This window comes from Rhinolophus sinicus, chromosome 12 (assembly GCF_057876585.1).
Source record: "Rhinolophus sinicus isolate RSI-liver-muscle chromosome 12, RSI-T2T, whole genome shotgun sequence".
NCBI classification, from domain to species: domain Eukaryota; kingdom Metazoa; phylum Chordata; class Mammalia; order Chiroptera; family Rhinolophidae; genus Rhinolophus; species Rhinolophus sinicus.
Window position 1 is genome coordinate 30,631,686 of NC_142512.1, and position 18,427 is coordinate 30,650,112.

Consider the following 18,427-nt stretch of genomic DNA (forward strand, 5'->3'; position numbering starts at 1 on the left):
GCTTCATTCTGAAGTACTAGCACAGAGAAAAGTCATGTGTCAAAGCTATTTAAACCCAAGAGCTCTGAAAACAGAACTACGAAACATCCACTGCCCAGCAAGTACCCATAGAATTTGTCAATAAGAAAATTACACGTAATTAAAAAATGTGTGTGGACTGTATATGCTGAGCTGTTCTGGGTGCCAGTGTATATCTGACAAGAAGACAGACTTTGGCCTCACACAAGGACCCCCCTCCCCCCACCGCAAGTTCAGTCCCCAGTCCCCTTTCCATCTTGATTTCTCATGATTCAGTCAAGCCCAGGTCTCCACCTTTGTCCATATAGGTCGTTCTCCTCGGAATCCCTCTCCGTGCCTAAATCTTTCATGGCTAGTAATGGCCATCCTCCCAAGATCCAACAACCTCCTCCAAAATTCGAAATACCTCTCCAGTCGCCCCCTCCAGCAGCTGTTCTTCCCTTTTCTGGATGCCCGTAACAGTGTATCCATCCGCCTCTCACAGAACTCACTCCTTCCCACCTAGTACCCAAATCACTGATAATCCCATCTTCTTTACGTCTCCCCCAGACAGTGAGCTCCTGATTCCTCTCAGCACCCCCCCACAACACCACGTCCAGGGCCAGGCACACGGAGCCGACAAATGTTTGGTGTATGCAAAAACGAATGTGTGTGGCCACATTTCAGAAATCCACCAGTTCCAAGGCAAAGGAAGAAGGAAGCTCCATGACATAAACAGTTGAGAGCAGAGACCAAAAATCCTACATGTAGGAGCCAAAAAGAAAAAAGAAAATAAATTTCATTCTGAAGACTGAGGCTATGTGGTATGTTTTTTTTTCCCCCAAGTCTAATAAAAAAATAAAAACTCAGTGGGTACAGGGTGTCACCCATTTGGTTGCATATAATAAAAGCACAATGTCTTCACTTGATGGGAAGAATCCTGTCACAATATTTAGGTACTATCAACTCATAATGTCGTACACTTTATCTTACAATTTTATTTGTCAATTATAACTCCATAAAGCTGGGGAGAAATGTTTGATGAGAACGTACAAAGCAAAACATGACTGAAACCCAAAAATAAAGGAATGAGATACATCTTGGAACAATATAGAAAAACCACAATGTCACATATGTCTATTATAATTTGATACACGATACCAAAGTGCAGAGCTATGGCTGCCTGAACCACTGTTATCACCAAGGCCCCTGACACATTTGCTGAGAGAAAGAACCAACCAACCCACCTCCTACAGGAGAGGCTCAGCTGAGTGACGCGTAGTGAGTGGGCACAGTGGTTACTGGCAGGCTAAGATGAGGAGCATAAAGGGACTGGAAACCTGTTTCTATGTCTCCATCTGGATGTGAGCCTGGATAGGACTCACTCTGAGGTCTGGGTTCTGTCCTCTGCAAAGTGACAGCCTGGCCCAGAACTCTAGGTCCCACCTAACCCTGAACTCCCATGAATCTGCAGGCACGATGGCCACGACGGAGGTGACTCCCAGGCTTCAAGGAGCTGACGCATTAGCTGCGCGGCTCCCAGAGGGGATGGGTGCCACCGCAGCCGGCTGACTGAGCCCCGACGGCGATATCCTTGGAAAACAGTGGACTTCCTGAACTATTTTAAGAGGACACTGTCCTAGCAACTTCCTGTTGGCCGTGAGAGTCATGCAGTGGTTTGCACTTGTGTTTAAAGCTGTGATTTACTGAGTTTCGTCTCTTTCAGACAAATGGGAGGTCAGATAAGCTCGTGTACATGAGGGTATTCTAGGAAGAGCCCACAATGTCCACACCACCAAGCTCCAAAAACCTCTCGTTAAGCAGTGGGCACCTTATTCGGCACCTTATTGTCCATCTACCTTCTTATCGATTTCTCAAGTCTCCCTAGTGGGTCAAGGCCACCTTTATGGTGACACTCCACCAGGCCCTCTCCAGATTTAAGTCTCTCCTTACTCGCACACAAATCACCCAATTTTACCGACCTAACTTTCGTAATGTGTTCATTCAACAGATATATTAAGTGTTTAGGTGCTAGAGCTCACATTCTAATATAATATGGAATTTAATCCACTAAAACTTAGAGCTACAATAATTATCCTACCACGCGAGGTTGCTATTATGACTGAATTAAATAAGCTAAGCCCAAGTGTCTACCAGGACACCAGGGAGATGCTAAATAAATGGTCACTGTAACTGAATTCAAACTCAAGTGCTAAATTCATACTTTAAGTTCAGACCCAATGTGCAGCAGAAAAACACCTTATACAAAAAGCTCTGAGAAATCTACTCTTATTTGCCCCATTCTCTTCACTATAATTTCAAAAACACTCTCCTGCATCTCTACGCGATTTTAGACAAGGAAAGACTCCCCATAGTTTCATTTCAGACTTTTCATTCCTTTTTTTTTTTTTACCACAACCAAGTTAATTAAATATCTATAAAGAAACACTAATATGATCTGCAAATGCAAATGGAGTCCTCAACTTCAAGAAACTCTGCAGAGGCAGTGTAGAAAATGAACCCCATGGTCTCGTTTACACATGGTTTAGGGCCTGGTGGGTATAGAGCAGGCCCTATTCATATTCCAAACGTTCACATGGACCCAGAGAATTAAACGACCGAGTGTCTTTGTTCCAAATAACAGAAGTCAACAGAATGTTCATTGCCCAGTAACTGGTTAAATGAAAAGGTTCCCTCTTACATCCTCCACCGTTGCCCTGTAGCCATAAACTTGCCAAGACAGAGCCCTAAACACTAGGGCAGACGCCCAGCTACAAATCTACATAGTCCCAAACAGTATTTAAAACACTTTTTTTTTTAAAAAGAAGGATGAGAAATCCCAGGCCCCAAACAATGATCCAAAGTGTCCAAGGTACTAAAACATCCTCTCCAGGAACCAGCTCAGAGGCAGTGATGGATCCCACTCTTCAGCAAACACTAAAAGGAAACTGGTTGCATCAAAGCCTTCCAAATGTGAAAAGGCCAGTGGGAAGATGTGCCCGCCTTGCTTAGCTGCTCACCCATGTCTGGGCTGGAGGAGAAGGGAGCACAGCTGGGGGGGCTCGGGGGGCTCTCACGGTGATCTCTCCCGCCAGGGGCACATGGGGGAAATGGGAGTGATTTACTGTGGGCATCCTCCCGGCATCACTGCTAAATGGACTGTGGACTGCTTGAGGTTTTGCATTCTGGAGGGGGACTCAGGAGGCAGGCAGAGGACCCCCCGAAACCCCCATGCGCATATATTACAACTTTGATTTTCTCCTGTTAATCTGTCTCTGTCCATTTGATCATCAGCCCGGCTAGAAGAACTTAGAAGGTGGGAAGAAAAGTGAGCCCCCACAATTTCCCTCCAGTGCCCTTCCATTTCCATGGCTGCCAAGGAGGACGGGGCAGGAAGGGGGCAGGGCTGGGATGTTGCGTCCATGGTCTCAGGGGACTAAACAGAGGTCCTCAAATTCCCATCAATACCACCGATGTTTCTGTGTCCGTGTGTGCGTGTGTATGTGTGTGTGTGCGTGTGTGTGCGTGTGTGTGTGTGTGTATGTGTTTGGGGGTAACTATCTATTCCCAATACTTGAATTTTGGCTTCTATTTGCCCCAGGACCCATCTGGTACTCCCAGAACTTGAACCCTTTTCTGACCTTGGACACAGTGAGCAGAACAAGTTACCCAACGGCTCCCTGGCTCTACAGTCTTTGCATTACAAAAAATTCTCTCCACCCACAATGCAGAGAGCCACCTGTGTTTTCTTCCTGTGTCAGGCACATCGGGTAACTGTTTCCTAACCCACAGCCTTCACACAGACACGGTTCTTAACCACACAGGTACAGGGAAGCCAGCCACTGCACACCAGAATGCTCAGCCGGCCTGCTCAGCCCACAGTGCACCTCGATGGAAAGAGCCACCCATCTGTTCCAGAGAGAGCTCAGCCCAAAATCCATTAGGAAATTGATCTTAAATTTCCTTTGCTTGGAGTTTTAGGTGGAGGGGTTGCAAAACACACTTTGGTATGTGAATGCTTTCCAGTCTGAGAGACACTAGATACCCACCAAGAGCCCTGCACCATTTAGGGGACAGCCCCCTCCCTCAACAGATGCCCTCCTTTTATGGTTTAGGGCAGCACTCTAGGAAGCAGGGTGTGTGTGTGTGTGTGTGTGTGTGTGTGTGTGTGTGTGACACATAGGGGAGAGTGTTCAGACTTGCACAACTTGTTGCTGCAAAGTTTTGCATCGAGACCAGTAATTTAACTAAACATCACTGCTCTCCACAAACCTCTTGGCTCCATAGTGAAAACCCTAGCACCCATTCCAGTTCGGAAAATTGCTGTTTACACGTAAGAACTGGCCAAAGCCAGCTGCTCACTGGAGCTACAAAGAACACTCCACCTTCCTGACTCTAACCAGAGAGCTGGCTTTTGTCATTTCAAAAAGTCCCTTTTAAAAAATGTGTTGCTATCTGAAATGGTCACTCAGAGTGGGGCCACTGGTTGTATTTTTATGAAATAGGATACAGCAGGTGTGTAGGTGTGTAGGTGTGTGTGTGTGTGTGTATATGTTGAAATCAGAAGGTGGGAGGTGAAAAGAGAAATTACACTTGAGAATGAGATTGAAAGAGAAAACAGCTCCAACAGCACTGGTCCAAAGATATTAGCTGTCACACAAGAAAACAATGACAAATATTTCTTAATCCTGACCAATGTATGGAAAGGCAGGCAATGGCTCTGAAGAGCCACACATGGATATGAGAGAGGCGTGGAGAAATTAAGTCTGCTCTTGCCAGCATCGTGTTCCTGAAAAGCGCTCAAACTCCCCTTGGTGAAAAAATATAAGCCATCTTCACCGTCCAGGGACACAGGCTTGGTGACAGATGCTCTCTCATCTGTGGGGACCCCCAAGGCGGGACAACCCAGGAAGGATGTTAGAAGGCGAGTGCTAGCCCGGCTCTTGTAAACCACCATCCCCATGACGCAGATGGAAAAATCAAGTCCCAGAGGGATGATTCATTGATAGTTAAAGCCAAGGCGGTGACGAGGGAGAAGCGATAAGCTGGCTGATACCACCTGATTTCATCCCAGAGTCTGAGGTAGGTGAGCACTTTGTTCTGCTGATTCTAGGATGACACTGCATGCTATTGGCAACACGTCAGTTCTCCTGTGTCACTCTGCATTTGAGAATTCATCCCAACGTTTATATGGCAAAGAAGTTCTATCAGGGCTAATGGATGTCTCTGAAGTCCTAAACTCCAACACCCCATTCCTAGCTGTTTGCTCTAAGGGGCCAGCCCTCTAAAATTCCTAAGTTCTCCCAGTACTTTTCTCCTTCCCTAAACTACCACCTCGCTGCCACCAACACCACAACCATCACCACCAGTACGACCATCCCATCTAAATCCAGTGGCAAAACTCCAACCAAAACACAGGTCAGGTACTTCTCTTTGGAGAAGTACCTTCTGGAATCACATGTGGAAGAGAGACTATAGTGGGTTGACGAGAGTCCTCCCAAAATGCAGGCCCACCGGGAATCTCAGAATGTAATCGTATCTGAAAATAGGGTCTCTGCAGACGTAATTAGCAAAGGATCTTGAGATGAAATCATCCTGAATAGAGTGAGCCCTAAATCCAATGACGGGTGTCCTTACGACAAGAGAGGAGACACAAAGAGGTCATGTGAAGACGGAAGCAGAAACTAGACTGCTGTGTCTACAAACCTAAGACCACCAAGAACTGCTAGCAGCTAGCAGAAGCTAGGAGTGAAGCATAGTACAGTTTCTCCCTCAAAACCACCATACTTCTAGCCTCTGAACGGTGAGAGAACCCATTCCTGCTGCTCACACCAGCCAGCGTGTAGTGATTTGTTACTACTGCAGCCCTAGGAAGCTAATACAGGGACCTATTTGGGAGAGGCCCTAGGACAGCACAGCCTCAGCCTCACCTTCTCTTGGTGACAGAGAAATGGCAGTGCCCTTGGAAGCTCTCCACCAATCGCGGGCAGGAGAACATTACTCCCACACGCGTGACAATCTGAACTTGTCCTCCCAGGGCCAGCACGTCACACTCATCACTGCTTACCCCCTATGGCTGAGGCCCCGGGGAGGACACATTTGCCTCAGAAGGTAAGGAGGTGAGGGAGTAGGCAGAGCAAGGCAAACTGGAAAGAGAAGCAACCCAAAGGCTACCCAAGCACTTAAGCGCCTCTGACAAAACATACCATAGAAGTGAGGCCAGAGCTTCCACTGCGACAGGTTCCTACCTCACAAAATCCAAGAGACAGTAAAAAAGGTCCTCGTCCCCTATCGGAAGCCCTTGTCCCTTACTGGTACCTGTGTCTCCTTCGTGCTCAGAGTGCTCTGCCCTCACTGTGGGCCCACTGTGGGCAGGCCCTGGGCTGTGCCCTTCTCATGAGCGGCCTTACTGAGGACTCATATTAATCCTAGGGCAGGTCTCAGCATCTCTTCCACAGTCAAGGAAACTGAGGCTCAGAGATGTGAAGTGTCCAAAGTCACACAGCACTGGGAGTGACAAAGAGTCAAAAGCTCACCTCTTCTATTCACTAAAATCTCCTACACCTTCATTTGCAAGTGGGTCGTCTTCTTTCTTCCCAACAGAAAGGCACAACTGAGGAGCAAGCCTGAGCTGCCCTTTTCAATTTGGAAACAAAGAGGCAAAAGGGACAGACCAGACACAGCGGGTGGGGATGTACAATGGCGCAGCTGCTTTGGAAAGTTGTCTGGCAGTTCCTCTAACAATGACACGTAGTTACTAGATGACCCAACAATTCCACTGCTAGTATATACCGGAGAGAAATGAAAACACTTGTCTACCTAAAACCTTTTACATAAAATGTTCACAGCAGCATTGTTCACGATGGTCAAAAAGTGGAACAACCCAAATGTCTATCAACGGACAAATGGATACCTTAAATGTGACATATCTGTATAATGGAATATTATTCAACCACTGAAAAGGAATGAAGTACTGGTACATGTTACAACATGGCTGAATCTTGAGAACGTTGTGCTAAGTGAAAGAAGCCAGGCATAAAATGCCACATATTGTATGATTCCACTCACATGAAAGTTCATAATAAGGAAATCGGTAGAGGCACTAGATTCGCAGTTAGTTACTAGGGCTGGGAGAGAGAAAGAGGGGTGATACCTAAAAGGTATGGGGTTTCTTTGTGAGGTGACGAAAATGCTCTCAAAACTGACTGGTGATGGGTGCACACATCTGCGAATATACTAAACACCACTGAACTACACTTTAAATAGGTAAATTGTATAAAGAAAGCTGGTTTTCTTCATGACAGACCAAGACGATCCCTAAAAGTTGAGCGTCTGAATGCAGAAAGGACTAAAACTAAACCCAAAAGTGTGCAAGACAGTGTGCTCCCCACTGCTTCGTCCCTCCGCCAGGTCATCTTGTGGGCCTCAATTCCCCCCAGTTGACCATTAGACAAAAGTGAAACAATACATGATGTTGCCAATGGCAAAAATTAATTTCACTTCAGAAAAAACAAATTATAAATATAACCCCAAATGTTTCTTAGAGTACTCTCTCCCCGTCTATAGCTATTAGCCAGAGAGCACGAGGGTTCAGAATACAATTTGGCAGTCCCTCTAAACAGCTTTCAAATTGGAAGGAAAAAAACAGCCTTCCTCTATGTGGGGCCAGAATATAATTTACACACAATTATCCGACATAGTCAGCTTATAACATTACCTCTGGTTAAAACAACAGTAACTCACCTAAAGGAGGAGGTGATCTTGTAATGAAATGATCAGACTGCTTTGTCAAGGAGCTCAGACTCCCCCCGCTCCCCCCTCATCTCAGAGCCCTCTACCTGGCTCCCTTCCAGGCTAATTTTAAAAATACTACTTCCTCTTACCCTTGGGGGGAAAGCTGCAGCCAGCAAGGCTGACCTGTCCACAGATTGGTATCAGAGAGTAATATCCTAGACTGTGCCACTCAGACTGGGGGCTGGGGGCTGTAACAGAAAAAGGTTCGGAGATGGAGTGTTGCCTTGGAAAGCACAGGAAATTAAGGATCATGACCCACGCAGGCATCCACTGATACTGAGTGAGGTGGCTGGCTGGCCATCAGCCCAATCACAGGCACTGAGCTACTCTGCATTCACAGGTAATTTTTCCATTAGTCCATCCTTCTCAGAGACCCCGCCCCCCCATACTCGCCACAGAGTGAGATGCACAATGTGGGAGACCCCACAGACACATCAGCGTTCAAATGATGACCAATACGTACATTCGATTAAAACCCATCATTTTTACAGCGGTGCTAAACAAAATTAAATTAGTACCCTTTACTGTTGTTCAATGTGCCAGGAAGCCATGCATTTCTGCATACGAAAGAGGTACATGCAAAAGGAGCCAAAGCTGATTCTTAATAAACCTCAGACAGAGGTGGGAAAGAAGGGCCAGACAGGCTGGCAGGCCGGTGTGAACTCAGTTCCTTCCATCTGTGCCTGTCACTCCAGCAGTGGGAGCCCAGTTCGCCCAGCCAGGGTGGAATTCTTCTGAAGGTGCCGAGCATGACTCACGGTAAGGAGGAAGGCCCTAGAAATGGTGACACAGACTGTCTCGGGCCCCCTGGCTAAAGCATAGGCCCAAGGTGATTCTGCCTCAGAGAAATGATCCAAATGAAAGAACAAGAAGTTTAAGATATCGTCTCCCTGTCCACCTGGGTTTGCATTTTCAAGCCCATCTGTGCATACGGAGACCTACTCAATAACTGACCCTGGTTGGTCAGATGAGGTTAGGTCAAGTCTCTTAACAGCTCTGGGCCTCAGTCTCCGCCTTTGAAATATGGGCATAAGACCTCGGTCTAACACAGACTGAAACAGCAGATGTGAAATTATTACTCAAAGAAAACAGCCCACAGGAAGTTCCTGTATCCTACAGCATTGGCACTAAGGAAAAACAACTCCTGAGCTTGTCTCCAACACATACCTGCCTGAGAGCTTCTCCCCCAGCTCGAGGCTCCTCAACACCTATGTCCAGGCTGAGAGGTGCCTGAGGCCCTTCTCACAAGCCATGGTCAGGGTGACTGAAGCCAGCCCGTGTGCAGGCCTCGGGGTTTATGAACACACAGCTACGGGGATGAGTTCAGAGCATCCCTTCCTAATTCCCACAGTGTTCTTTTCCTAAAACATTTCAGGTCACCTGGGAAGCAACTACCAGAGAGATGGTTTCCGAAGTTAAAGCATTTCAAAGTTTCTTAGAACCAAAACTAAATCCCTACTTCTTTACCTGCCATCTTGGAAGGCCTCTGCCTGCTCCACATGATGGGAGGAAACCTCAAAGGCCAGGCTGAGAAGCCATGTCAGAAGGGACAGGCAGAAGTGCAGACCCTTGGTTAAGGAAACACAAGCTCTGGGGGTGGGGTGCCACTGTATCCCGGGGAAGACTGCCCAAGAGATGACTTCTAGAACTCACCCCTCTGGTAAACGGGGGGCTACCTGCGAATGAAGGCCTTTGTCACCAGCAACAACTAAACGGCTCTTAGAAGAGAAAGGCTAAAACCTTTGCTGGTAGGCAGGCTCTGAAGCCAGGGCGTTCCATCCCCCAAGCCCTCCAGTTGATTTCACGAAAAGAAGGAAACGGCAGCCTTAACCCTTAGCCTTGATTACCTTCATTAACATATTTTAGAAGCACCCAGCAATCAGTTCTTGATGAGCAAGTTTTACCTCATCCACGGAGCGTAGCCAAGTTGCAGGCTCACTGACACTTCCATCGAGCAGCAGTGCTCCAACCTGGCTGCATCTTAGAATCACCTGGGGAGTCATCACAAACTCCTGACTCGGGGCCCCACCTTCAGGAATTCTGATTCCATTGGTGAGGCCCAGGCATCAGTTGTTGTTTTTTTTTCAAACATCCCCCAGAAGATTCTAATGTGCAATCAGGGCTCTGTAAGAAGCAGCTTCTGCCATCTTAAGGGAGAAAAGGTGGGGGGACTGGAGACCTCAAGAAAGCAAAGATTGTTTTCCATTATTACCACCATGAGCATGAGAGGGGGGGAAAGCCCGGAACAGTGAAGGAGCCTGGGACTGAGTCCCAGCTCAGCCACTTCCCTAGCTGTGTAATTTTATGTGAGTCATGTGTAAAGTGGGCGTAATACCTATATGTCAGAGAGCTGCTATAAGCATCACAAGAAGTAAATATGTAAAAGCACCTGGCACAAAGTAGGCGCACAAACAGTGTTTGCTGGAGTCTCAGAAGAGCGAAAATGAAGATCAAGAGGGTAAGAGAAGGTAAATCACAGAGGAGTGTGTCTGGTGGTCAGCCATACTCATTCATTCATTCTCTCATCAAATGTGTTTTGAGGACCTACTATGTGCCAAGCACTGTGCTAAACTCTGTGAATATTAAGTGGAACAAGACCTGGTCTCTGCTCCAAAGGTGCTTAAAGTTAAGTAAAAAGCTGTGCTATTGGAGCATAGGGGTTTTGGAGGCATAGGACTGGGCATGACTTGAAGCTCAAAGGTCAGCAGGGGGCAGCCAGGAAAGGAAGCAGAGAAGGGCCTCCCCTGCAGAGGCTGTCGCATCTGCAATGTTGGCTGAAGGGTTGCAAGTGGATCTGAAAGTCTGCAGCACAAGGTGTCGATGATATGCAAGTAGGAGAGGGGCCAAGAAGGCAACAGAAACCTCCATAGGGTTTAAACAGGGGAGGAACTCTTCAATCAGGCGTTAAAGAGGAAAGGGGGAGGGGAGCAGGTTGAGTCACCTGAATGTTTAGATGTGGGCAAGGAGGCACAAGTAAGAGTGGCGAGAAAAACACAAACTGGAAGGAAGGTACCTAGACATCAGTCCCAGTGACCAGTGTGTGGCTTGGGTTCAGCTCCCCCATCAGAAGGCCTTCCCTGCTATGCCATTCTACTGTTCCAGAAACATCCAGGGGGTTGGGAGGGAAGGTGGGGAAAAAATAAGGAGAGATAAGCGCGTTGCACCCTTGGTATGGTCGTATTTGGAAACACACTCAGCCATCTGTTAGGTCATAAATTTTGTCTGTCGAGGAAAAAAAAAAGTCAAATTTTCCCCCAACATGTGCTGGTCTTGCCCCGTGCCACAAGAAACTTCCTTTGAGGGAAATGGGGAGACCCAAAGAAGTGTTTGCAAGTGAAAGAGGGAAGCTAAGATAATCACGAGCAAGTCTCTCCACCTTTTGTTAACAGCCTCACCTCTCAAGAGATAGAAGGTGATCTTTCTAAATCCAAGAGGGCCTTGAAAGCTGAAAAGAACATCAAATTTAGAAATTCTGGAGATGGGAGGACAAGATTCCAACCCTAGCACCCTAAATAGGCCAAGTGACAGAGTGACAGAGTAGACAGAGGGGGATCCCAGGAATCTCAATTGTCACATATATATTAGTGACCCTGGCAAATGACTGAGCATCTCTGACCTTGAGTTTCTCCCTCTACAAAATGGGATTAAAAGAGCTAAGACATGACATGTGCTCAGCATAGGGCTAGAATGACAGGCACACTAAGTTCCTCTCCAACCCCCCATTCCTCCCCCCACCCCCCGTGACTTCACCTCTACCTCTTCTTCTGTGAATGAGGATCAAACCTTCCCTGCCTGCCTTGCAGACTAAACAACAGAAGGAAAAGCACTTGGAAAAGGCACTCTCCACAAATGTGATGGCTACTTGTTACGATTCTACTTCCCTCAGATTCCTTAGACACCACCCTACATCACCCCACACCCTCAGCAGTGGTACTGAGAAACCACAGTATTTCAAGGGTTGAAGATGCCCCAGCAGAAAGGATGCTAGTTCCACGTAAAGCAGGGTCTTTATCTACCTTAACCTCGGCAGCCCCTTACCCCAAACCCTACAAAGACTAACAGATTGTTCCACATGTGGGAGGTCATCCTCTAAAAAAGATAAAGCTGCCCGTGTCTCAGAGGTAGTATTTCTCTGCTATGCCAACATCGTAACATATCTGTGCTTTCCAGAACATATTTCTATAAATCATCATATCAAAGAAAACTTGATTTTCTAGAGAGATGAATGGGGTGTGAGAGGAGTGGGGGGAGGAATAAGACAATAATTGCAGCAAAAACATCACCAAACAGAATTCAAGCTGCCAGGAATTTTACTAAATGTGTAGTGTTACAGATGTTTTATAGTCGTGATGTCTGTTCTATTTAAATTTGCACTAGGCCACCAAACAATGGAAAAGAGAGAAAGAAAAGATATGTTGCCCAACGCACCCAACCTAGCTAACTTGTCTGGGCTGGCTATTTATTGAGGCAAAGAGTTAACGGGGGACCCGTAGCTGTCAGCCAAAACGTGGAGGGCTCACTTTGTAGTTCACTCTGGAGGGCTGTCAAATCAGCCACACAGCCCAGCAAATGGCACACCGTCTCTCTCTGAAGGGCACTTCTACCTGGAAGACCAGGATCTTCTGTGGGGAAAGTGCCCTGCACCTGGCAAGTACTTAATGAAATCTAGTTCCCTTCCCTCAAGGAAGGAAAATATGCCCAGTTAAACCTCATTTGTCCAACAATACTCACTTATTCCCTCCACAAACATTTGTTCAGTGCCTGCTATGCATAAGGTACTGAGCTAGAGACTCAAAAGCCAAATCAGCTGTGGTCAGGACACCTGCACCTGCCCCCCCACCACCACCACCACTGCCGAATGGAAGCCTTTCATAAGAGAGGGCCGAGATCAGTTCACCTCCCCAGAATGGAAGCTTCATAAAGTTAAGGACTTTTGTCTATTTTGTTCACCACTGTATTCCCGGCATCTAAAAGAAGGCCTGGCACACAGTAGGCGCTCAATCGATATGGGTTGAACAAATGAGTGAAAGAATATTTCCTGCTCTGAATTACGCGGTTTTTGGATGATTCAAAGTCCCTTGGCACCTCCTTGTCACCTCTCTTTGCAACTCCTGGTTGCTAAGCGGGCATGAGCACGAAGGAAATAAAAGGCCTAGTTCCTAAGAAGAACAGCTGGCCAGTCCTGTTCAAGAGCCACAGAACACACAGACAGCATTGCAACGGAAAGGTCCTGTTGGTCTGAGTCAGACAAATCTCCCCATCCTAGCTGGACACACACAGCTGGCAATTTGGTAGGGGTATCTTTATATATGTAAAAAGGACAATTGGTGACTCTTGATAAGAAACCACTTGAAAGGTCAAGTAAAACAGGGAGGGGCCTGAAACCCCTGGCAATCACAGATTCAGTGACAATGTCCAGGGTCTGTATAAACTGCCCCTGATGACCATGCAACATCAAACGTTAATGACGACGACCTAATCCCCACCAGGCTGTAGGAGCCCAAACTAAAGGATTTAGTTCTCTGCCCTCAATGATCTCACAAGGGCCTGATGAAAACACACAATGGAAGCAGTATGCAAAACAGAAGGAAATATGATAAACTCTGTCCAGAGAGTCAGAGAAGGCTTCAAAGAGAAGATGCCTCGCTAGGGTTTTAAGGGATGGGCAGGAATTTTCCAGGAAGACAAGAAAGAAGGGCAGGCAGAGTCACAATGGCATGAAATACCACCGTTTGTTTCAGGCACTAAAAGTTTGCCACTGCTAGAAACCAAGTGGAAAGGAGAGTTTGTTGGAAGGTAAGAATGGAGGCAAGCACTGGAGCACAGAGTCTTGTAGACCATACAAGGAAATTGGACTCCATCCTTCAAACAAGGGGTCTGCGATTTTAAACAGAGGTATAACATGACCAACTTTGTGTTTTAGATAAGTCACTCTGTAGAAACTGTGAGACAGTTAGAAGCTTATCATAATAGCCCAAGACGAAGGAACCCTGAACTAAAGCAAGCATATTTTGCATAACAAAGCGGGAAGAGATTTAAGAGAGAGTAGGAGACAAAATTATCAGCACCGGGTAAATGGCCAGATGCAGAGGCGAGGGAGAGGAAGGAGTTTTGAATTTACTGGGTGGCTGAGTCAATGGTGGTGTCACTGACTGAGATAAGGAATGCAGAAGAAGCAGGTATGCAGAGGAACGATAAAAATGTTCAGTTTGGGTATACTGAATGTGCTGTGCCCATGGGACAATTTGTGTGTCTGTTCTGGAGCTCAGGGGAAAGATCAGGACAGATGAGCCAGACTGCTTTCACCAATGTCTAAGTGGCCATAAAATCATGTGTGTGGATGAGATGAGAGGGCAAAGTAAAAGCAGAGATGAGGACAATTTCAGGAGGAATCCCAATATCTTTTAGAAACCCAAAGCAATAGCCAACGAACCAGGAGAGAAGACAGAAAAAAAACAAACACGTTTCTAAGACATTTAACAAAAACTGTGGCATATGGCCCCTTGCTCTACGCCCTTTCCCTTGAATATCAGTAAGCCTGTGGCTGGTTCTACCAATACAGTAATAGCAGAAGGGATGGTATGTGACTTCCAAGGCTGAGTCATAAAAGAGACTGCAGCTTCCAGCTTGTTCTCTAGAGCACTCACACTTGGAGCCCTGAGCCCCTGAGTAAGAAGTCCAACTACCTGTAGCCGCCATGTTGTAAGGAAACCCAGCCACATGGACAGACCACATGTTGGAACTCCATTCTTCAAGTCATCCCTGGCCAGGCACCAGACATGAGCGAACAAGCCTTCAGATGACTCCAGTCCTTTGCCATCCAGTTACCATCCAGATTTCACGTCTTCCCAGCGGAGGCCCTAAATATGGTGAAGCAGAAACCAGCTGTCTCTGCTGTGCCGTGTCTGAATTCCTGACCCAGTGATCTTCCCTGAACATAATACAATGGTTGCTCTAAACTGCTCAATTTGGGGGTAATTTGTTACAGAGCAATGGTAACCGTAGCATGCAAGTTAGGGCATTTCGAATAGCAGGAAATGGTCAACAGTATCCAACAACATAAAGATGTCTAGAAAGGTACGGAGGAATCCGTTTTCAGTGTCATTGGATCCAGACCTCAGCTACACACTTTCCATGACCGATCTCAGTATTTGCAGGAATAACACCTACATGCAGCTCATCAGCGAACTCCAAGCTGCCACGGGAACAACTCTTCTAGACAGACCCAACGGTGTGCCAAGCCCTAGAGTGACCTGGCAGTCTGTGGTTAGTTGTGAGTATTCATTTGGGGGGAAACCTTATTGCTGATGGCAACTGGCACTGAAGAAGTACCCAATAACATGACAGCTGCCCCAAGGCACACCACCATATGCTTGCTGTGGCCAACTTTGTCTTTAGAAAAGCAGAAGTCTAAAAAGTCAGCTTTTCTCCTAGAGAGAAATAGTCCCCCAAGCAGTAACACCTAATACATCTAATACATTTATCATGATAAGTATCAGTAGTTCCAAGCAGCCACCTTAAAACAGGCTGATAAGCAATTTGTTTTAAAAGCCCTCTCTTGCCCTTCACCAAAGGTGCCCCTCTCTTCCTGTGTGAAATCTGGATTCTTAATACTCAGGACATATATGAAACTATGATCATGCACAGTTGTTCTCCAAGCACCATGTGCAACCCAGGACAACTCTTCCCACCTAACCAGCAAGTCTCTGGTCTCCAGACCTGCTGGGAAATACGGCATTCCTGTCTCTGAGCAAAACGCCTGTCCCTCCAAACGCCTGTTTGGTTTTCTACTCTGTTTCGGTTGCTCATAGGCCTGGCTTCCCTAAACCTTTTGTGTCCCAAAGATGATATAGGTCAAAGAAAAGTGTGAAAACACAAGGACTGAGCCACCCAGGACCCTGGAGAGTACTTGGCCTGCACCAAAGAGAGACCTAAAAATGAAATAAGAGCCAGTGGTACAATTAAGTCAAAAGAGAGACCTGATCTTGGAGAGACGGTTTTAATTGTGTCCCTTAATCAACACAATTTCTGAACAGTTCATTGCAATGAAACTTTATAGGAAGAGACATGAGAATACATGGGACCATTGTCCTTGGGGGGGGGGGGGCTGATATTTTAATCAGGGAGATAGGACATCTGCAGAAACATCGAAAATCAGTTTTCAAGGTTTCAACCTTTGCTACTAGGTTCCAAAGAACCTCTGCAACCCCGGTTCCATTCTTCCCTCTGCACTCCGCTCTAGCCCACTGCTCTGACCCATGTTTGCACTTCCTATAACCCCAGGCTTTCATGCAAGAGGCACCCTCGCCCAGGAATATCCTTTCGCCTTTTTTTTTCCTTGCCTATGCTGAGGCTCCAAACCCTCATACCTCATTCCAAATGTCGTTGCGCAGATGTCACCTTCTCCACGAGGCCTTCTGTGACCAACCTGTTTGAAAACTACAGTCCCACCACACACCTCAGCACTCCTCAGACTTTCTCACAGCTTACCTTTTAATGCTCTATGATTTACTTCTTTTATCATCTGTCTCCCTCCCACCAGAAAGTAAGCCTTGTAAGGTCAGGAATTTTGTCTGTTTTGTTCATAGATATGTTCCCAGTACCTGGGTCATAGTGATAGTCAATCAACATTTGCTGAATGAATGAATGAACGAACGAACGAACATACATTCTAAGACATTCCACATCTCCCTTCAGTCATTATAAGTGACCCCTTTCTCTATACCCGCAAAGGATATAAACTGTTCCTGAACAGTGACACTTCATTTCATTCTGCTTCCCATTATCACTAGATATTTACCCATTAGGTTCACATTCCTTGCAGGAAGGGACTATGTTTATTCATCTTTGTATCCCCCAAAGCATTGGTGGTGCTCAAGTATACAATCTATTGAATCTAACTTAAAAATCAAATTGCGTGGAAAATAGACAAAGAACACACAGCTAATGTAACTACATACCCAAGTGATTCCCGTTTCCTTCCTCATTCCTTATGAGGCTTGTCTTATGTGCGGAACACAGTGCAAGGGCTTTTGAAAGTATCAAGATAAGCAAGATACACCATGTGCAACGTCCTCAAAGGACAGCTACTCGCCACCTGTGGCTACTTAAACTTAAATTCATTAAAATTAGGTGTCATTAACAATTCAGTTCCTAAGTCGCACTAGCCCCATTTCAAATGCTCATTCACCCCAGGTAATGGACAGCTCAGAACCTACATTTCCTTTGTTGCAGGAAGTCCTACTGGACAGCAGTTAATATCGACTGTTCTTGCCCTTAATGTCTAACCCTCCAGTGAGGCACATGGGACAGGAACAAAAAGGACCAGGAGAAAAGATATGTTAATCAGCCATAAAGGACGCAGCAACAGGCTGTGGGGTTGAAAGGAGAGAGGCTTCGTTGCCTGGGGGAAAGGAAGAAAGCAGGAGAGGCTTCAAGGCAGGGCTTCTGATATTTGAGTTGACTCTCTAAAAATGGGTGGGTTTTCTAGGCAAGGAGACGGAGGTTATTCCAGAAGCCTGGAAAGGGAAGATCCACATGCCTAGAGGGGCTCAGGAGCACGCTCCCTGGAGCACAGGTGCGTGGGGACCTGTGTGACAGGAGGGTGGAATTCCAGGCAGAGGGCCATGGCAAATGCCCTGGGAGGCGGGAGCAGGGTGCACGGGAGGCTAGAGAGAAAGTCACAATGAAACCGAGAGGGTCTTGATGGATGATGGAGCAGGACTAACAATGAGGTAACAGATACATGGCAATAGCAGGTATGTGACCAGGAACCGATTAACCTTAAGGTGACAGAATACTCAAATTCAAAGGATCCAGGGCACTCACAAAAGCAGCATCCCCCTTAGATGGTAAGCAGCTAGAAGGCAAAACCCTTGTTCACTCAGTTGGGGATGGGGGACTCATGGACTAATGGCTCAGGCCACCCCCTCCACACTGACTAGATCTGCGTCTGTGAGCCTGGTGGGCGCCCATACGCTCCTCACCTTGCTCCCAGTTCGCGCTCACTGTTAGGGGGCCAGAAAGATGTGGCTCTTCCGAGTGTCCTAACCAAAACGGAAGTCTGCCTGGCTCTGCCTCCGAAACTGCGCCTTTGCAACTGAGGGGTATATGCTCTGTTCAAGTTCAGAAGGCCAGCTTTCCAGGTCCCTCTCCGGCCACCCACTGTGGATTAAAGACTTATTTATGCACACTCTGGGGGCTCAGCGTGGAACCTTTCCAGGCACAGAATGAGGCCTTAACCAGGTGTGCCAGTTGCAGGGCACAACCTGGTTAATTCTGCTGCAGGGCTCCACAAACACGATGCATTTGGCAAAGAGCTAATAATAAAAACAGGAGGCGGGGAGAGATGGGAAAAGTCAACCTGGCATTTACTGGGGACTGTCCTCCCCAACCCCCACCACAGGCACCTTTGTGACAACTTGCTTCCATCTCCAATTAGCCTATTTCCAGCAGCCAATACCCAATATGCTAGGCCCTCTATTCAAGAGCCTTTTATCTAACGTGCACATACTTTACAGAAAAGAAAATGACAAAAAGAAAAAGGGTTTCTAAAGTGGCCAGGCCAAAAAACTAAGAGGATTGGGGGTGCTATATTCAAGAACAAAGAAAATTCTGGAAACCTCCTGAAAAGACC

General features: G+C 46.8%; 1 protein-coding gene across 12 annotated transcripts in view; it reads right to left on the reverse strand.

Annotated features, from left to right (window-relative positions):
- Positions 1–18,427, reverse strand: part of MSI2 (musashi RNA binding protein 2) — a 379,844-nt gene that overhangs the window by 250,661 nt on the left and 110,756 nt on the right. The window lies entirely within an intron of this gene.